Below are 19,533 nucleotides of genomic sequence, written 5' to 3' on the forward strand. Positions count from 1 at the left end.
CTACGCCCAGCCCTATTCACGTACACGGCGTAGGCAAGTTACGTCGGACGAAGGAAGCCTATTTTTAGGCGTATCTCAGATTGTGGGCATGGCGCACAGATACGACGGCGCATAGATACACTTACGCGGCGTATGTCGAGATACGTCGGCGTAAGTGCTTTGTGAATCCGGGCCAAAATTTGCAGGTGTTTAGAGTTAATTAGTTGATTCAGATGATTAGGTTAAGAGCTCGTTTAGAGAACCTTTTCATGATATGCTAATTTTTGAGATAGGAATTTTGGGTTTTCATGAGCTGTATGCCAAAATCATCAATATTAAAACAATAAAAGGCTTGAACTACTTCAGTTGTGTGTAATGAATCTAAAATATATGAAAGTCTAATGTTTATCAGTACATTACAGAAAATAATGAACTTTATCACAATATGCTAATTTTTTGAGAAGAACCTGTATACCGTTATGTCCCTAGGCCTACTCTACCCAGAACCACTGGATTGCAGTAAAGATAACACCTAATTTAGTATTAATTCATTCATTCCAGCTTTCTGCCAAACAGCATACAGCTGTTTTAGGCTTGTTGGCCATCACCAGTGTAGTTAATGGAAACTGTGGCTTTTCTAAAATGTTTGTAGGCTAGCAAGAAAATATAATCACAAGGGAGATACAGTATATGAAAGAACAAGAAACCCTTGAGGTCGGTACTGTAATGTTTATCTGTCAATGTTTCCAACATTTAGAAAGTGAAAATCACGTCACATAAAAACAAGCACTATATACCGTAATATGACACATAATTATGCTTGCCATAGAACTATAGGACTTAACATCTATAGGACTTAACATTTGAAATAAGGAGTCATTTTGGTTCCTAGAGCACCAGGGGGCTGAATCATAATATACTATATATCCAAAATAATCTAAATTCATTTGCTGTCATTTCATGGGGCGACAGTACATCTGTGAGCCAAATGCTCTGGAATATGGCCAAATCAAAATGATGTCAGTTCCCAGCTTTGTGTGAGGCAGGTGACAGTGAGCATGACAGAAAAGTGGACATGTGGTTCGTCTGCAAAAGGAATTCTATTCTGCTCAATCCATATCTCAACAGGTTTTAATACAACAGAATATTTGTGTCTTTCACGCATGCCTGCTTGCTGTTTGTCAAACTGTAAATAACTTTAAAAAAAATCAAATGCAGCTGCAAAGCCCCAAACATCTGGAGTCACTGGGTACATATAATCATAAATTCAAAACATCTAGAAACCCCTTTTATCGCAGATGAAACAAAATTTGCAAAATTATAAATGCACGTATTGAGGAGTAGTTGGTGAATGCTGCAACAACTACTGCTAAATACTTGTGGGCAGTCCAGGGCTCAAGTCCTGCGGGAACGCGTGGGAACGGAGTTCCTGCACTTTTTTCACAGCAGGAACTCAGTTCCCTTTGCAAGACTAGAGCAGCCGAGAACAGCTGAGCCGCCCGAGCCAATCCTTCACTAAGCGGCGATGCCCAGCTCGAGTCACTGTTAGGGGCAGGCGAACCTTAGTAATCCTTTATGTTACTGGCCGCTTCCTGTATATGGATTCATCAGGTAGTGTGCGGGTATTCCGTCACTTCCTCGATGCCGCAATGTCTCCTGGGAACTTTTGTCATTGTTCCCAGGAGACATTGCGGAGGTCTGCCGCGAGATTTAGAAAGAACTTGCTACCCAATGAATCCAAATACAGGAAGCGGGCAGTAACAAAGGATTACTAAGGTACAGTGGATCGAAAAAAAAAAAAAACATTCGGTTTAGTAATTATGCATATGAGCGTATCATTTTTATTTTTTTTGGTGGGGGAGTGGATCTTGGATGGGAGTTCCCACACTTTTTTCCCCGGGAATTCACCCCTGGGGCAGTCCAATAGCTAAGTGGTTAACTTAGCACTCCTTCCTAGCAGCACTAAGGACGTCAGTTAGAACCCTAACCATGACAGTACCTGCCATGAGTTTGCATGTCCCCCTGTACCTGCGTGGGTTTCCTCAGTTTCCCCCAACACGCCAAAGACATGCAGGTAGCTTAATTGGTTCCTGTCTATGTCTGTGTATGTATGAATGTGAGTTAGGGACCTTGGATGGCAAGCTTCTTGAGCCCAAGGACTGATGTGAATGTATAATATTATATGTAAAGGGTGCGTAAATTGACAGTGCTATACAATATAAGTACCCGTAATAAATACATTTATTTGTGCAAATATTTTTTTTTTTTCCATGTCTAAAACAAACCCCATACCACACCGCATGATATTGTATCAAAATACCACCCCATGCACTCTCCTAAATCTCTTGGTACACTAAAAAAAAACTGTACTGAACAAAACAGAGCAATATGACTTCCAGTTCCAGCACCCAATGTGACCAGATGCTGAACAATGAAGTTCCAGCCTGACACTAACTTGCTCCAATTCAAATGGCCCAGTTGGACCCTGACAGGATTAGCATGAGGCAGACTCAACAACCTTATATCTCTTATGCTCCAATATAGAGAAATGTATTTCCAAAAGTCTTTACAAAATGAATCTCCCTGAAGACGAAGAACCGCCCTCAGCTAAGATGGCGGACAATGAGTATGCTGCATCACAAGATACTAAAGGGGAAGAACAACCGGAGTCCACTCAAACCTCTGCTCCACTATCTATCGTTTACAAACTGCTAATGACAGAGGTCATAGCGCTCCTCAAACCTGACTGCTGACTGCTATTAAAGCTAGAACCAAAGCCAAAATTGACAAGTTGCACTGAGGAAGAAAACTAAAGATCTGCAGACTTCCATCATCCAACCATGTGTAGCACTACCCCCGCAGGAGCCGCTGGTTAGATTGGGTTGGCGTGTTATGTTACCTCTGTGATGTGTCTAGGGGTGATGATGATGATGATGATGATGAGAGCAATGACGGAATGTCCAAACAGCAGGGTATCATTTTCTGTGCTTTTATTCTTGCCCAACACGGCAAACAATTAACTTGAGGTAGATTGAGATAGGTTGGTGAAAGGAGAACTTGCAGATTCAGGCCTATGGATGGCGGAAACAATCCTGCTTCCAATGGGACTCTAACCCCTCGTCGCCACTCCAGCCGGAGTGGGCATAGTGTACCCGGACAGGCCTCTCACACCGACCTGGCAGCCAGAGTATCACTGGGAACCTTGAGAAGGAACAAGTCTCTGCCACAGACTTGGCTCAAATACAAATAAGAGTGGAACCTCTGCCACAGGCCCGTGCTCTGGAACGTAGATGATAGAGCGGATCCTTCTCAATAAATCAAATTTGCCTGAATCTCCCTCAGGTAGACTTCTTAGTTTTGGGTCACTGACTGACAAGTTGCAACGTACAACTTTCCAGTGTCCAGTGACCCCCGATGGATTGTCTAGGCCCTGTTGGATCGCCTGCCTCCGGGCTCACCTCAGACTGACTCCCCATCGAACAGCACAACTTGCTTGGGATCTTCCTCTCAGAATGTGGGGACCCAGTCGATCACTGGGGCCCCTCCACAGCTTCAGTTGCTCCGGGCCATGAGGGCCCAGAACCGAGAACTCCGAGTAGCACCTGCGCCCCGGCCTGGTAGGCCATAACGCCGGGGCCCGTGATGTGCGCACACCCTAAAGGTGGGTGCCGCACCCGGAACACCAGAAGACCCCCTCAAAAATGGCGTCTGCCCTAGAAGTACCCTCCCCCAGCATGCCCCGCGAGGGAGAAACTCCTCTGATTGGCTGCTGGCAGGAAGGCGCCACCGCCTGGACTCCTCTGGCGCCACCTGTCACCCAGAGATGGAAAGGCATCTCCGGAACACAGAATGAAACCACAGGACAGCCCAACCTGGAAGAAACCCAATTTACATGAATCAACCGGATTAGAGCAAAGTAACTCTCTCATCCCCCTCTAAATTTAACATAGCACCTGGACTGAAAGTACACAGGCGCTACACATGTGCAAGCAAAAATGCTGTTTTTTTGGGTATTCTTTGCAAAGTGAAGCTTTACCTCATTTCCTTCAGCTCTGGAGCAACTGCATTTTGCACAGTCTATTTGCCTTTAGTAAATCAACCCCTGTGTGTGAGGGGAGCAGTCCTTAGATGTTAGGTGACAGAAGTACATTGTTTTTGATTATTCCTTCATTGTGAAAAGGATCAGTAAAGTAGAAACTAATATTTACCATACAAAGCAGAAGGCAGAACCTGAATATGTAATGTGAAAATAAAAACAGATATGGTAAAAATATAAAACAAAATTATATAATTTTTTTTTAATATAAAATATAAATCAATTAAAAAACGTATTTGAAAAAGGTAAAACCTAAATTATTAAGCCATTATATATATTGTCAGGCCATTAAAATTTACCTTTAATAGTTGTCTTTTAAAGAAAATTATACTTATACCAGACCGTCTTTTGAGGTAGATGTGTAAAGCATCTAAAGAAAGTGTAGTATATTGTGCACCAGTGTAATAAATGAATGACGCGTCCTGTCTTGGCCTGCTTCTGGCACTCTCACCATTTGGTTTGTTTGCTGTCTAATCCTTCTGGTCACATGACCACATAGGCTAAGCATTCTCATCACTGGAAAGTTGCCGGATGGGGCAGTTTTGTGTCCGTTGGACCCCAGCAGTGTGGGAGTTGACTCACCAAGTTCAAGCAAGCATATAATTAATTCCTAGCTTGTTATACAGTGTGCATTGGAAACTGCTGGCTTACAAAAGCTGCTATGAAATAAAACATGACCTCAAAGTCTGCTATTTGCATTATGACACATTGTGCAGGATTCATTGATGGCTATGAGCTGCTTTAATATACAGTATTGTTCTCAGTACAGTTTGTTTCCTTGGGTCTAAAAGGAAGGTCCATATTTGAAGCAGTTATAGCAGTGGCTCCTTACCTGACAAAATGTTTATTTTCCCTTCAGTGGCCCCATGCACAGGGCTGGACTGGGACAAAAATGTGGCCCTGGTCTTCATCCAGACCGGCCCACTTTAATTTTGAGTGTCACCAACAGCACCCCTTACATCAGTGTCCCCATCAGCGGTCCCCTTACATCAGAGTCCCCATTACCAGCAGCCCCCTTACATCAGAGTTCCCCTTACATCAGCATCCCCATTACCAGCAGCCCCTTGCATCAGCGTCCCCATTACCAGCAGCCCCCTTACATCAGAGTCCCCATTACCAGCAGCCCCCTTACATCAGAGTCCCCATTACCAGCAGTCCCCTTACATCAGCGTCCCCATTACCAGCAGCCCCTTACATCAGATTCCCCATTACCAGCAGCCCCCTTACATCAGAGTCCCCATTACCAGCAGCCCCCTTACATCAGAGTCCCCATTACCAGCAGCCCCTTACATCAGAGTCCCCATTACCAGCAGCCCCTTACATCAGCGTCCCCATTACCAGCAGCCCCTTACATCAGCGTCCCCATTACCAGCAGCCCCTTACATCAGCGTCCCCATTACCAGCAGCCCCTTACATCAGCGTCCCCATTACCAGCAGCCCCTTACATCAGCGTCCCCATTACCAGCAGCCCCTTACATCAGCGTCCCCATTACCAGCAGCCCCTTACATCAGAGTCCCCATTACATCAGCGTGTCCCCCTCTCCTCCCCCTCCCACATGTACTCACAGTTCTGAAGGCAGCATCTCGTTCCTCTCTCCAGTCATCATGTGATAAGTGACAAGTGATAAGTGGAGAGAGGAAGGATAGTCTGCCAGCTGTCTACCTACCCCTGCAGGCTGGACAGAGCAGATAGCCCAATTCTCTCTCCAGCAAGTGACGGGAACGCCTCCTCCGTGAGTGAATGTGATACTACACACACTGACTGTTCTGCTGTCTGACGTCATGCCGCTGGGACGGGGCTGTACACTTAGGAGGAGGGAAGTGTCGTGGCCGCGATGAAGGCTATTGGCTGGCGCTGCCGGCCGCCGGGTGCAGGCATAAGCATTAGCGTAAATGTGACAGATCAGAGAGACGAGTGAGTGACAGTGACACAGCCGAGCCGGCCCACTGACCAATCGGCCCACTGGGAAACTCCCGGTAGTCCCGATGGCCAGCCCATCCCTGCCCGTGCATCATAGTTGCTTTATCCCTTAAATTTCCATATATTGCTAAATGCAACCCAAAGAAATCTGGCTTAAAGTGGTTCCAAAGGCAAGCAGGAGCACTCCCGGGCCGCGGCTCTGTGTGTCCATTCACACACGGAGCTCTGGCTCGACCCCGCCCTCTCCGTCTCCAGACTGGCTGTGAATGACAGCAGCAGAGGCCAATGGCTCCCATGATGCCAAAAGCCAATCACGAGTGTGTGTCCCAGGAGAGGCAGGGCTCTCATGGACATTGCTGGATCGAGAGGGGGTCTCAGGTAAGCATTGGGCAGGAGGGAGCTGTTGCACACAGAAGGTTTTTCACAGCCTAACATTACATTTTCTGTGGGAGCCGAACACTGCATGAACCAAAGTTCCCACAACCTTTTTTTACTGGAAAGATTGAAAATAATATGACAGAGCACATTTTTTACCGACAACCTGAAAAAATTACAAAAATCCAATTAGAAACAAAAACTATTGATATTTAAACATTAGAAACACAATATGGAAACACTGACAATATCCACAACAAGTAATCGGCTTGGTGTACATTTAAAAAGTCAACACAGCAATGGGGCCACGCAGCCGCCACAAGACAAATGCTTGACTTGCGGTTTTGACAAAGTATTTCAATGTAAATATGAAAAAAAACGATTGATATTTTCTTGCATAAATGAACATTTACTGACAGCTGTAAAAAAATCACAGATTTTTACACACTGTCAGTAAATTTACTGACGGTTGGCAGCCATGATTTCCATCCAGATCAGGAACTAAGCAGACAGGGTATCGCTTGGTTAAACCAACTTGGAGGTCTGACAAAGAAGAACTGCTGGGTAATGTTAATCACTTATGGCAGCCTTTTCCAATAAAGGTGCCATGGCACCATGGGCTGCTTTCAGAGATCTTCAGGGGTACCTTGGCAAAATGCCTAAAAGATGTCTCAACTTTGCCAAAAAAAATCAAGAATCCGACAGGTGGATAAACCTTCCTTTTTTAGGTTTAAAGCTATAGTAAACTACACCATTTTTTTTAAACCCTGCATAGCATACTAGCACATTGTGAAACACCTTAGAACGAAGCCCTATATGTCCAATGTGTCCGCCATAATGTCGCAGTCACGATAAAAATTGTAGATCGCCGCCATTACTAATAAAAAAAAATCATTAAAAAAATGCTGTAAATCTATCCTCTATTTTGTAGACGATACAACTTTTGCGCAAACCAATTTATATACGCTTATTGCGTTTTTTTGGTTTTTTTTTAACAAAAAATATGTAGAAGAATACATAATCGGCCAAAAGGAAAATATTATATATATATTTTTGGGGAATATTTGTTACAGCAAAAAGTAAAAAATATTGTTTTTTTTTCAAAATTGTTGCTCTTTTTTTGTTTATAGCGCAAAAAATAAAAACCGCAGAGGTGATCAAATACCACCAAAAGAAAGCTCTATTTATGGGGAAAAAAAGGACATACATTTTGTTTGGGTGCAACGTGCAATTGTCAGTTAAAGCGATGCAGTGCCGTATCGCAAAAAGTGCTCCCTTCAGGAAGGGGGTAAATTCTTCCGGGGCTGAAGTGGTTAATATTTCAGTATATGGACTTTTTTTGCACTATATTGCATGGACATTTATCATGCATCTTGCATGTGTTTTGATCTTTATTGATTGTTTTGCTATATGCATTTTGTAATTCATGACTTAGCGCAGCACTTTCTAATATGAACATGGGGATATGATCAGTGTTAGCAGCTGGTTCTCTGATCACATTGGGGTTGAGGCTGGGTTCACACTACTACACTACTTTCATCCTACTTTGCTCTGTGTTCAATGTTTCCCTATGAGAGCGTCTTGTAGCGTCCTACACAAGTCGGTCCGACTTTGAAAATGCTCCCTGTACTACTTTTGGTCCTACATTGATCCTACTTCAGGCCCATTGAATATCATTGAAGTCGGACCAAAGTAGTATCCTGTTCATGAAAGTAGGATGGATGTAGGACCAATGTAGGATAAATGTAGGACCAATGTAGCAGAGCAAAGTAGGATGAAAGTAGTGTAGTAGTGTGAACCCAGCCTGATTTACGAAAGGCTGTAGATCTGAGGGGAAGCTTTGCTGATTTTATCATCCAGTCATGTGCAAGCAAAAATGCATTTTTTTTATTTTCCTTGCATGTCCCCCTCAGATTTGTAGTGAAAAGTGGATTTGCCCTTCGTAAATAACCCCCATTGCATCTATATAGCACACACAGGGGGTTATTTACAAAAGGCAAATCCACTTTGCACTAGAAGTTCAGTTGCTGTAGATCTAAGGGGGACATGCAAGTGTAGCGCTACCCCCGCAGGAGCCGCTGGTTAGATTGGGAAGGCGTGTCATGTTACCTATGTGATGTGTCTAGGGATGATGATGAGAACAATGACGGAATGTCCAAACAGCAGGGTGTCGTTTTCTGTGCTCTTATTTCTTGCCCAACACGGCAAACAGTTAACTTGAGGTAGATAGAAATAGGTTGGTGAAAGGAGAATTTGCAGATTCAGACCTATGGGTAACAGAAGCAGTCCTGCCTCCAATGGGACTTTAACTCACGTCGCCACTCCAGCCGGAGTGGGTACAGTGTACCTGGACAGGCCTCTCACACCGACCTGGCAGCCAGGGCATCACTCGGAACCTTTGAGAAGGAACAAGTCTCTGCCACGACTTGGCTCTAATAGAATTAGGAGTGGAACCTCTGCCACAGGCCCTCTACTCAGGAACGTAGATAATAGAGCGAATCCTCTCAAGGAATATAATTTTTGCCTGAATCTCCCTCAGGTAGACTTCTTGATTTTGGGGTCACCGACTGACAAGTTGCAGCATACAACTTCTCAGTGTCCGGCCACCCAGATCCTCGATGGATTGTCTAAGCCCTGTCGAATCACCTGTCTCCGGGCTCACCTCAGACCGACTCCCCACCGAACAGCATAACTCGCCTGGGATCTTCCTCATGAAGGGTGGGGACCCAGTAAGTCACTGGGGCCCCTTTGCAGCTTTAGTTGCTCTGGGCCATGAGGACCCAGAGTCAGGAACTCCGCGTAGCGCCCCGGCCTGGTAGGCCACATCGCCGGGGCCCGCGATGTGCGCACACCCTGAAGGTGGGTGCCGCACCCCGAACCAGGAACAGGCGAAGACCCTACAACATGGCGTCTGCCCTAGAAGTACCCTCCCACAGCATGCCCCGCGAGGGAAAAACTCCTCTGATTGGCTGCTGGCAGGAATGCGCCACCGCCTGGACTCCTCTGGAGCCACCTGTCACCCAGAGATGGAAAGGCATCTCTGGAACACAGAATGAAACCACAGGGCAGCCAAGCCTGGCAAAAACCCAATTTACACAAATCAACATGGATGAGAGCAAAGTAACTCTCTCATCCCCCTCTAAATTTAACATAGCACCTGTACTGAAAGTACACAGGCGCTACACAAGAAAAAAAAAACGGCATTTTAGCTTTCACTTGATTGGATGATAAAATCAGCAGAGCTTCCCCTTATTTCAGATCTACCCCTCAGATCTACAGAGACTGCACTTTCAGGTGCACTTGCAGTGCAAAGTGGATTTGCCTTTCGTAAATAACCCCCATAGTGTTAGTTCACAAGCAATTTTTTTTTGGTGTGGACAATGAGCATGTAAGCATCAGAATTGGACAACAGAGCAATACAAGAAGGTGGCCTGGTCTAATTAATCACATTTTCTTTTACATCATGTGGATGTAACCACAACGGGATTTACTATGGGAAGAAGGCCAGCCGACGGAAGTGTGATGTTTAGGGCCATGGTCTGCTGGGAAACCTTGGGGCTTGCCATTTATGTGGATGTTACATTGACAAGTGCCTCCTACCTAAACCTTTTTGCTGACCACACCCCTTTATGGAAATGATATTCTCTGATGGTAGTGGCATCTTTCAGCGAGATAATAATGTTCCCTGTCAAGCTGCACAGACACAGCTGTGGTATCCCAACAGGGATGGACTGGCCATTGGGACTACAGGGAGTTTCCCGGTGGGCCGATGGCTCAGTGGGCCGGCTTCAGTGACAGCAGACCGCCGCCCCCATCCGCTCCTCTGTCTCTCCCTCCCCTCAGCGCTCACCTGGGGGGAACAAAGAAGCAGGGGGAGGACCAGAGGAGCAGGGGGTACGACAGAGGAGCATGGGGGAGGGGACAGACAGCTGACTCAACAGATATGGCCTGGGAGTTTCTCACTTCTGCCTAATCTTGTCCCATAAGGGGGGGGCACCGAACTGATTCTTTGCCCCGGGTGAAATAATGTCTAGCTTCCCCACTGGTACTGCCTATAAGAGTACCAGTACCAGCCGTTCTACTCTAATAAAGTAGAATGGCTAGTGGCTAGTAAAGGGGGAGAGGGGGCTTGGGTGGCCGGGGGGGGGGGGGGGGTTGCGGGAGTTGTCTGGCTGCCTTGGGAGAGACCTGTCAAGGTGGGCCAGTCTGGATGAATTCCAGGACCAAATTTCTGTCCCAGTCCAGCCCTGTATCCCAATATGATATCTGTGTGGGCACAGGTGCTTGTCCCCAAATTCACACTATCTGTGTTCAGGGACACACACTGGCACCCACACATATGTGCAGCCACTGTTTCCCAATCCACATCCATTGGACTGCCTGAACAGAAATGCATAGAACATCGGTGCACCCCTGTGCAGGTAAACACGGTCCTGAATGGACGTATGGTATAGTACGCCCTGTGTGAAAGAGGCCTTATAATTGCAACTATATTTTAAATATACTGGGCAAAAAAGTAACAGGTTTACTTTACTCATTGACTCTCCAGCAGCATATAAATAATTTCCACTCAATCCCCCATTTCTCTGATCTACCACCAGCCCACATAAGAGATCCCCAGTATTTCTGGGAATGGAGAAATACATGACACACTTTTTTTTTCCACGGTGCAGCATTTGGGGCCTGAGCAGCCAATCACAAGACCAGAAAGCTGTCATGTATCTATGTAAATTGGCCTAACAAGTTGGGTGGGCAGGTGGCAATCGGAGTGGTGAGGAGCAGGGGAGGGCTAGCCTGAAGGGTAGAGGGGCTCCCCATACAAATAAGGTATGTTTAGCTGGAAGGTAAAGTGGAGATAATTTACCATCCAGACATCAATCTGAGCAGGATTCTCAGTCGAGAAAGTTACTCAATAATATATGACTACCTGCTCCCCATTTAAACTTGCGACCATGGCTTCGGACAAGCGCAGGTGTTAAAGTACTAACCTCCTTTTGTGGCTCTAATACACATGGCCGGATTTTCCGAGAAAAAATGTCAGAAGGGCTTTTTTCTAGGAAAGTCCGGCCGTGTGTAGCCTCCATCTGACTTTTTTTTGGAAGTCCGACGGACCTTAGAGAACCTGTTCTCTTTCTTCCCGTTGGACTTCTGACTGACTCACGGCGGACATTTGCATTGTCAAAAGTCCGACCGTGTGTACATGGCATAAGATGCCATGTGAATAAATGCTGAGAACTGCAAAGGGAGCTGATGCCACAATAAATCATGTCCTTTAGTAACACCCACCATTACCATGCCAGTCAATCCCTGCGGCACCATGGTTCACCTTGCGTGGTACAATTTCTGTAGCCAACAGTAGTCTGTCCCTACCATAAAATAGCTATTTGATTGCGTTTTTGATTGCGTTTGCCTCTTAGGCCGAAAAAACAATTCCATATGACAAGCAATAAAGTGCAAATGTGAAGCAAACAAAAACAAAGAATGGAGCTCAATTCTGAATAAATGCAGTAATTAAGTGATATTCAAATATTGTTATGACTTCAAGTCTCCATAAAGATAAACAGTAATGTCATATCTTGGTGAGAGCCGGTTCACACAGGGGCGGCACGACTTCGGGGGCGACTCGGCCAGGCGACATGAAGACGACATCTAAGGCGACTTGCAAAATGACTTCTGTATAGAAGTCAATGCAGGTCGCCCCGAGTCGCCTCCGAAGTAGTACAAGAACCTTTTTCTAAGTCGGAGCGACTTGTGTCGCTCCTATTAGAACGGTTCTATTCACTAGAATGGGACGCGACTTGTCAGGCGGCTGCGTCGCCTGACGAGTCGCCCCAGTGTGAACCGGGTCTTATAGGTAAAAATGTGGAAAATATAATCATATATAAACAAAGAAATCAAATGAAAAAATGTCCAATGTGATAATTCCCGACACCAAATAATCGTATGGATCTCGATTACAGGGATCTCCACAGTGGAAGCTTCACAGAAAGCATGTCTCCAAAACATTAAAGGATCACTAAAGTTATATATTTTTTTTTTTTTAAATAACAAACGTGTTATACTTACCTCCACTGTGCAGCTCGTTTTGCACAGAGTGGCCTCGAACCTGGTTTTCTGGGATCTCTCGGCAGCTGTCTTGGCTCCCCCCTGCAAGGACTCAACACCTTCATGTGAGCGAGCATGGTGTTGAGTCTTTGCGGCGCGCTCCCGTGATACAACCGGTGGCCCCACTCCGGCACGTCATTGGATGTGATTGACAGCAGCGCGAGCCAATGGCTGTGCTGCTTTCAATCAACCAATGACAGAGCCGGGAAGATGGCCAAGAAGCCTGCGCGTTCACGGCGCGGGAATTTCGAAGGGTCAGGTAAGTAAAGGGGGGGTTTGGGGGGCCTATAATCGGCAGATGTTTTTTCACCTTAAGGCTGCATTCACATCTAGGCGGACAAAATCGCGGAGTTTTGTCCCGCGAATTGCGGCGACAAATAGCAGCGTTTTGTACCGTGATTTGCGGCGACAAAACGCCGCGATTGTCCGCCTAGATGTGCCCCTAGATTGTCCCCCTATGGAGATGGTTCCCATCTCCTATGCCGAACGCCGAAAGCCGCCTGAAAAAAAGGTCCGGGACTTTTTTTCAGGCGGCAGGCGTGGAGATGTGAACCATCTCCATAGAGGGCAATGTTAAATCATCCCTCTGGCGTGTCGGGGCGGCAGCGGCGTCACACTACAGGCGACAAAACGCCTAGGTGTGAATGGGCTCTAATGCATAGAATACATTAAGGTGAAAAAACTTTTACCTTTACAACCCCTTTAATTGTTAGTGAGGCAAAGTAATCAAGTGTTAAAAACAAGCCAGCCATGGTGTCACCTGTCCAGACAGCCGCAATGACGTCACATATGGTATCCATCCAACGCGTTTCCCCAAAATATGGCGTCTTTTGCACTTCATTGCTTTTTATATGGAATTGTTTTTTGTCAGATCAATTTAACGTTGATTGTCACATTCATTTCAAAGGAACAGCGCACCATTTTGCATTTGTATTTTTTATTTGTCCAGCAGAATGAATTGCAAAACCTGTCATATTTTGTAGACTGCAACATCAATGTAATACAGAGGGTGAGATATACTGATAATTGCTGCATGGGTGGGCAGAGCTGGGGGTTCAGATGTAAAAATCTCGCTTTTGGACTGCCAAGGAAACAGAAGAAGCTGCTGGGTGATTTATATACTGTCATCTACAGTACCTGACTTCATTTACAAGTATCCAACTGTCTGTAATGATTCACAATACATGGATTTCACCACAATGTTCTTGTCGGAATTACTCATCCATTGACTCCTCCAGCTTTGTTCATAAGTGATTTAAAAATGAGAAATTATAGATTTACTGTTTCCTACCTTTATAACTAGATTAGATTGTATTGCACTGGAAAATATTTATCTATCTTATATTAACGTTCAAGGCAATTTCATTTGCATGTATAAAGAACTGATAATCATAGACTAGAGTAGGGGTCTCCAAACTTGTCATAACAAGGAGCACATCATAGATTTTACAAATATTGGCGGGCCGAAAAAAATGGCTTGGGCAGGAAGGGGGTGAAAGTGCCCTGTAGGCAAGTGGTTAAACAAGACATGCATATTACTTCTAATTTTCATACTAGCAATGATTCTGTGTTGGTCTTCTGATAATAAAGTTGGGAGGCGGCCAAAGAGCCTTGGCTAGTGGTGGCGTGGCTCTGTAAAGCCCATGCTGCCTGGGGGCTGAAGATTGGTCTTTTTGTCCAACCACTGCAGCCTCAAGGAGCCCAGATTGTTGGCTATAGGGGGCTGGTTAAAGCAGAACTTCACCCATATGACGTCTTCCCAGAACAATAGGGTCTTCCTCCCACCGTCATTTGACGGCGGGCGTGGACAAGAGGTTAATTAGAAATGACAGTCAGGCCTCGTACACACGACCGAGTTTCTCGGCAAAAACCAGCAAGAAACTTGCTGGGAGAAATTTTTTTGCCGAGGAAACCGGTCGTGTGTACATTTTCGTCGAAACTGTCGAGAAACTCGACGAGCCAAAAAGAGAGCATGTTCTCTCTTTCCTTGACGGGAATTGAGAAAATTGGCTTGTCGAGTTCCTCGACAGCCTAACAAGGAACTCGACGAGGAAAACAATGGCCCAGATTCTCGTAGATCGTGCGTATCTCTGCGGCGGCGTAACATATGTCATTTACGTTACGCCACCGCAAGTTTTTCATGCAAGTGCTTTATTCACAAAGCACTTGCGTGTAAAGTTGCGGCGACGTAGCGTAAATCACGTGGCGTAAGGCCGCGTAATTCAAATTCGGCGGGTAGGGGGCGTGTTTCATTTAAATGAAGCGCATCCCCGCGCCGAACGAACTGCGCATGCGCCGTTCGTAAAAATTCCCAGGGTGCATTGCTCCAAATGACGTCGCAAGGACGTCATTGTTTTCGACGTGAACGTAAATGGCGTCCAGCCCCATTCACGGACGACTTACGCAAACGACGTAACTTTTCAAATTTCAACGCGGGAACGACGGCCATACTTAACATTGGTTGCGCCTCATATAGCAGGGGCAACTTTACGCCGGGAAAAGCCTAACGTAAACGTCGGAACTTTACTGCGTCGGCCGCGCGTACGTTCGGGAATTCGCGTATCTAGCTAATTTGCATACTCAACGGGGAAAACAACCGAAGTGCCACCTAGCGGGCAAAAAAAAATTGCAGTTAAGATCCGACGGCGTAAGAGCCTTACGCCTGTCGGATCTAATGGATATCTATGCGTAACTGATTCTAAGAATCAGTCGCATAGATACGACGGCCCAGATTAGGACTTACGACGGCGTACATGGCGTTGCGCCGTCGTAAGCCCTTTGAGAATCTGGGCCAATGAGTTTCTCGATCGTGTGTGTACGAGGCTTAAAGTGGGAGTTCACCCATAAAGGCCCTTTTTGCTCTTTTACCCTTAGATGGATGCTCATTTAGTCTACGGGAATCGGGTTGTTGTTTAAAAATCCGAGCAGATTGTAGATCTTCTCCGCCACTTCCGGGTATGGGTCTTCGGGAGTGGGCGTTCCTTCTTGATTGACAGTCTTCCGAAAGGCTTCCGACGGTCGCATCCATCGCGTCACGAGTAGCCGAAAGAAGCCGAACGTCGGTGCGGCTCTATACTGCGCCTGCGCACCGACGTTCGGCTACTTTCGGAAAATCGTGACGCAATGGATGCGACCGTCGGAAGCCTTTCGGAAGCCTGTCGGAAGACTGTCAATCAAGAAGGAACGCCCAGTCCCGCAGCCCATACCCGGAAGTGGCGGAGAAGATCGCCCTCAACAACGGTAAGTAATGCTCGGATTTTTAAACAACCCGATTCCCGTAGACTAAATGAGCATACATCTAAGGGTAAAAACAGCATTTTACTGGCGAACCTCCGCTTTAAGAATAGAGAAACCTAAACTGAATATACAGGCAGACCTTACCTATTTGAAACCTTAGCTCAAGGTTAATGTTTATATTAGTAGAAAAGATTCATGTTAATCCCCAGTAATTATACACAAAAGCCCAGAATTCCCTAACAAAAAAAGCCCTAAAGTTCAATGTGTTACAATAAAACGGGCAAAACACTCCACAATAGTATACAAAGTAATGAAAGCAGAGCTGTGAATCCCACTGGCACAGTGTAGGTTACCATAGCTGCAGCTCAGCTCAGATTTTTTTACTGAACTTCATAACTGCCTGAGGGTCTCAAACAACTTCAAACTTGCAGGGATGTTCTGAGCTGACACTGTTTGTTCCGTGGCCTTTGTAGTTTCCAACCAGCTGGCATGAAACTAAAATTGGCCACGTGTTTACAAGATGACTGCGACTCCAACTTTTTGCTATGAAATCTTTCACAATGTATTCTGCAAACACAAGAAGCTTCTGTTTGCAGATCTGGAATAACATTAAATATTAAAAAGGAAACATGAAAATGTAAGGCTTCCATTCTAGGTAAACTGGACCTCCTGTAAACAATTGCCAAACTTATTCCTATATTTAAAGGGTCACTAAAGGAAAACATTTTTTTTTGCTGAAATGACTGTTTACAGGGTATAGAGACATAAAAGTTAACTGATTCCTTTTAAAAATGATTACAAATAGATAAAAACCAATCATATAATGTGCCTGCAGGTTAGTTTCACTTTTAAACTGGTTTCATGTTCCTGTGAACTAGAGAGACACGCAGAACAAAAACAAACAAATCCAGGGCAGTGTTTTGTTTTTAAAATGAATCTGATTGGTTCTGTTAAGTTTTAGACACACAGTAATGACAGCTTAGACCACAGTGAAAAGCTCCCAGTACTGTGGTTATAAGGAAACAGACAACCAGGAAGTGTGGAGATCAGAGCAGAATTACAGCAACTTCAAAGCAAAAACGAACAATGAGGACATGAAACCAGTACTGCAGTAAGGTAAAGGAAGCTAAAAAAAAATTCCTTTAGTGATCCTTTAAAGTGTTAATTTTTATGGTCAGGAAGAGAAAAAATCACAAATACAAATGGGGGTCCAGAGCCCACATTCAAGCTAGCCAGCAAAAAACAAATCTGTTTAAAGTGGTTGTACACCCTGTACAACCACTTTCACCTACAGGGAAGCCTATATTAACCGCTTGCTGACCAGCCACCGCAGTTTTACGGCGGCAGGTCAGCTCTGCTGGGCGAGATCACGTAGATCTACATCATCTCCCCTGACGCCGATGCGCGTGCCCGGCGGGCGCCATCACCGCCGGGCACACGCGATCGCTTGTTACAGAGCGAGAACCGGGAGCTGTGTGTGTAAACACACAGCTCCCGGTCCTGTCGGGGAGAAATGATTGATCGTCTGTTCATACAATGTATGAACAGCGATCAGTCATTTCCCCAAGTCAGTCCACCCCCCCCCCTTCAGTTAGAACATACCCAGGGGACATACTTAACCCCTTCCTTGCCCCCTAGTGTTGACCCCTTCCCTGCCAGTGGCTTTTTTATAGTAATCAATGCATTTTTAAAGCACTGATCGCTATAAAAATGCCAATGGTCCTAAAAATGTGTCAAAAGTGTCTGCCATAATGTCACAGTACCGGAAAAAAACGCTGATCGCCGCCATTACTAGTAAAAAAAAAAAATATTAATAAAAATGCAATAAAACTATCCCCTATTTTGTAAACACTATAACTTTTGCGCAAACCAATCAATGAACGCTTATTGCAATTTTTTTTTTTTACGAAAAATAGAAGAATACATATCGGCCTAAACTGAGGAAAAAAAAGGTGATCAAATACCACCAAAAGAAAGCTCTATTTGTGGGAAAAAAAGGATGCCAATTTTGTTTGGGAGCCACGTCGCACGACCGCGCAATTATCAGTTAAAGCGATGCATTGCCGAATCAAAAAAAGTGGCCTGGTCTTTGACCAGCAATATGGTCCGGGGCTGAAGTGGTTAAGGCTTACCTGTAGGCAGGGCTTTTTTTCAGGGGGAACTGGGTGGAACTCAGTTCCACCACCTCTGGCTCAGAGGATTGCTCACCACAATCACTTGTAAACACAGAAACCAGACTGTGTTTACAAGTGATAGCTCTGCACTCTGTATGTAATGCAATCCTGGTATTAATGGCCCTTTAAGACCCACCCACTATTTGATGTGATTTGGAGGGTGTGTGTAGGGGAGGGGTTTTGTGGGGCCGTGGTTAAGTTCCTGCACCCTTTGTTTGAGAAAAAAAGCCCTGCCTGTAGGTGCTGGAAATATCTCCTAAACCTACAGGGTTTAGGAGATATTTACAATGTCCCTGAACACTGTCGTCTTCTGCGCATGCGCCAATGTATTCGGCGCATGTGCACTTTAGAAAGAGCATGCTGTGCCGTTTCTAGAGGGGGTCATGCTGCGACTCCGGTCAGTCACAGAGCCGGCCCCCGGGAAGGAAGAGGGCTGAAGATGGACGCTTCCAGCCAGTGGGGACATCGCAGACTTTGGTTTCAGGCAGGGCTGGATATGCTCTCCCTACCGCCCCAAGGCCAGGTTCTGCAATGCTGCACCCCCCTCCCACCAACCGAAGCACCCCCCCAAATCAACGGAGAATAGCAAACGGTTAGTTCAAATATTTTTGTTTCTTTTTTTTTATCACTTTTTTTTTTATTTATTTGTAGCTTGTTGATTACTTTTTTTTATTTTTGTATAATTTTCTTATTATTTTTAATATTTTTCTTATTCTTTACTTTTTAATTACTTTTTTATTTTATTAATTTAATTATTATTATTTTATTTTTTATTAAAAAAAATTCACTTAACTTTATTGCTATCACACAGGAGAAAACAATTACCTGTGTGATAGCAATTGGAGGTGTCAGGCTCTCTTTATTGACCCTGTCACCTCCAGAACAGGGGTCCTAGCCCTGTGCTAGAGCTCCTGTCACAGCTGAGATGGGAAGAGCACAGCTCACCCCTCTCACTGTGTACATCGGCAGCAGGGACAGGAGACAGACTCGGCGGCTGGGGGGAGGATGGAGTCCCGAAGACAGAGCCAGCAGAGAGAGGTATGTGGGGGGGGGGGAGGACACATTTGACAAGTGATTTTGGCGACATCGCCGCAATCACTTAACGAACGAGCGGATTCCCCCACACAATTCTACCACACAGCAACTTACTGCCCTTAACTGTATGTTCCGGCCGTCGGGGGACTCCATGCCGCTGCCGCCCCGAGGCGCCCTGCCGCCCCGAGGCCTAGCCTCGGTGGCCTTGTGGGAAATCCAGGCCTGGTTTCAGGTAAGTGACACATAATGGGCTATTATGCGATGCATAGTAGCCCATTATGCTTTACCTTTGAAGGGAAATAAAGAGGAAGCAAAACCCACCAGGGTTTACGTCGTCTTTACTACTAAGGTTAAAACAAAGGCTTTAGGCTCATACATTTGCAAATATGTTTGGAAGCCACATTGCTGCTTCAAGGCACCTCTGATAAGTGTGTTCCTTAACTCTAAGCACTCTGAGTTTCCCAACTATGGAATATTTATAGCAACAGAGAGAAGGCTCACCAGAGAGCAGCCCTTTCCTTCCTAAATGGGTTGCTGCCTTCAGGTGAGCCTTCTCTCTGTTTGTGTACTGCTATATATGTCCCATAGTTGGGGAACTCAGATAGTGAAGC

The 19,533-nt window shown here is 45.5% G+C and overlaps 1 protein-coding gene across 1 annotated transcript in view; it reads right to left on the reverse strand.

Annotated features, from left to right (window-relative positions):
- LOC120915307 (brain-specific angiogenesis inhibitor 1-associated protein 2-like) overlaps positions 1 to 19,533 on the reverse strand; it is a 189,585-nt gene that overhangs the window by 127,811 nt on the left and 42,241 nt on the right. The window lies entirely within an intron of this gene.

The sequence above is a fragment of the Rana temporaria genome, chromosome 10, assembly GCF_905171775.1.
Source record: "Rana temporaria chromosome 10, aRanTem1.1, whole genome shotgun sequence".
Lineage (NCBI taxonomy): Eukaryota > Metazoa > Chordata > Amphibia > Anura > Ranidae > Rana > Rana temporaria.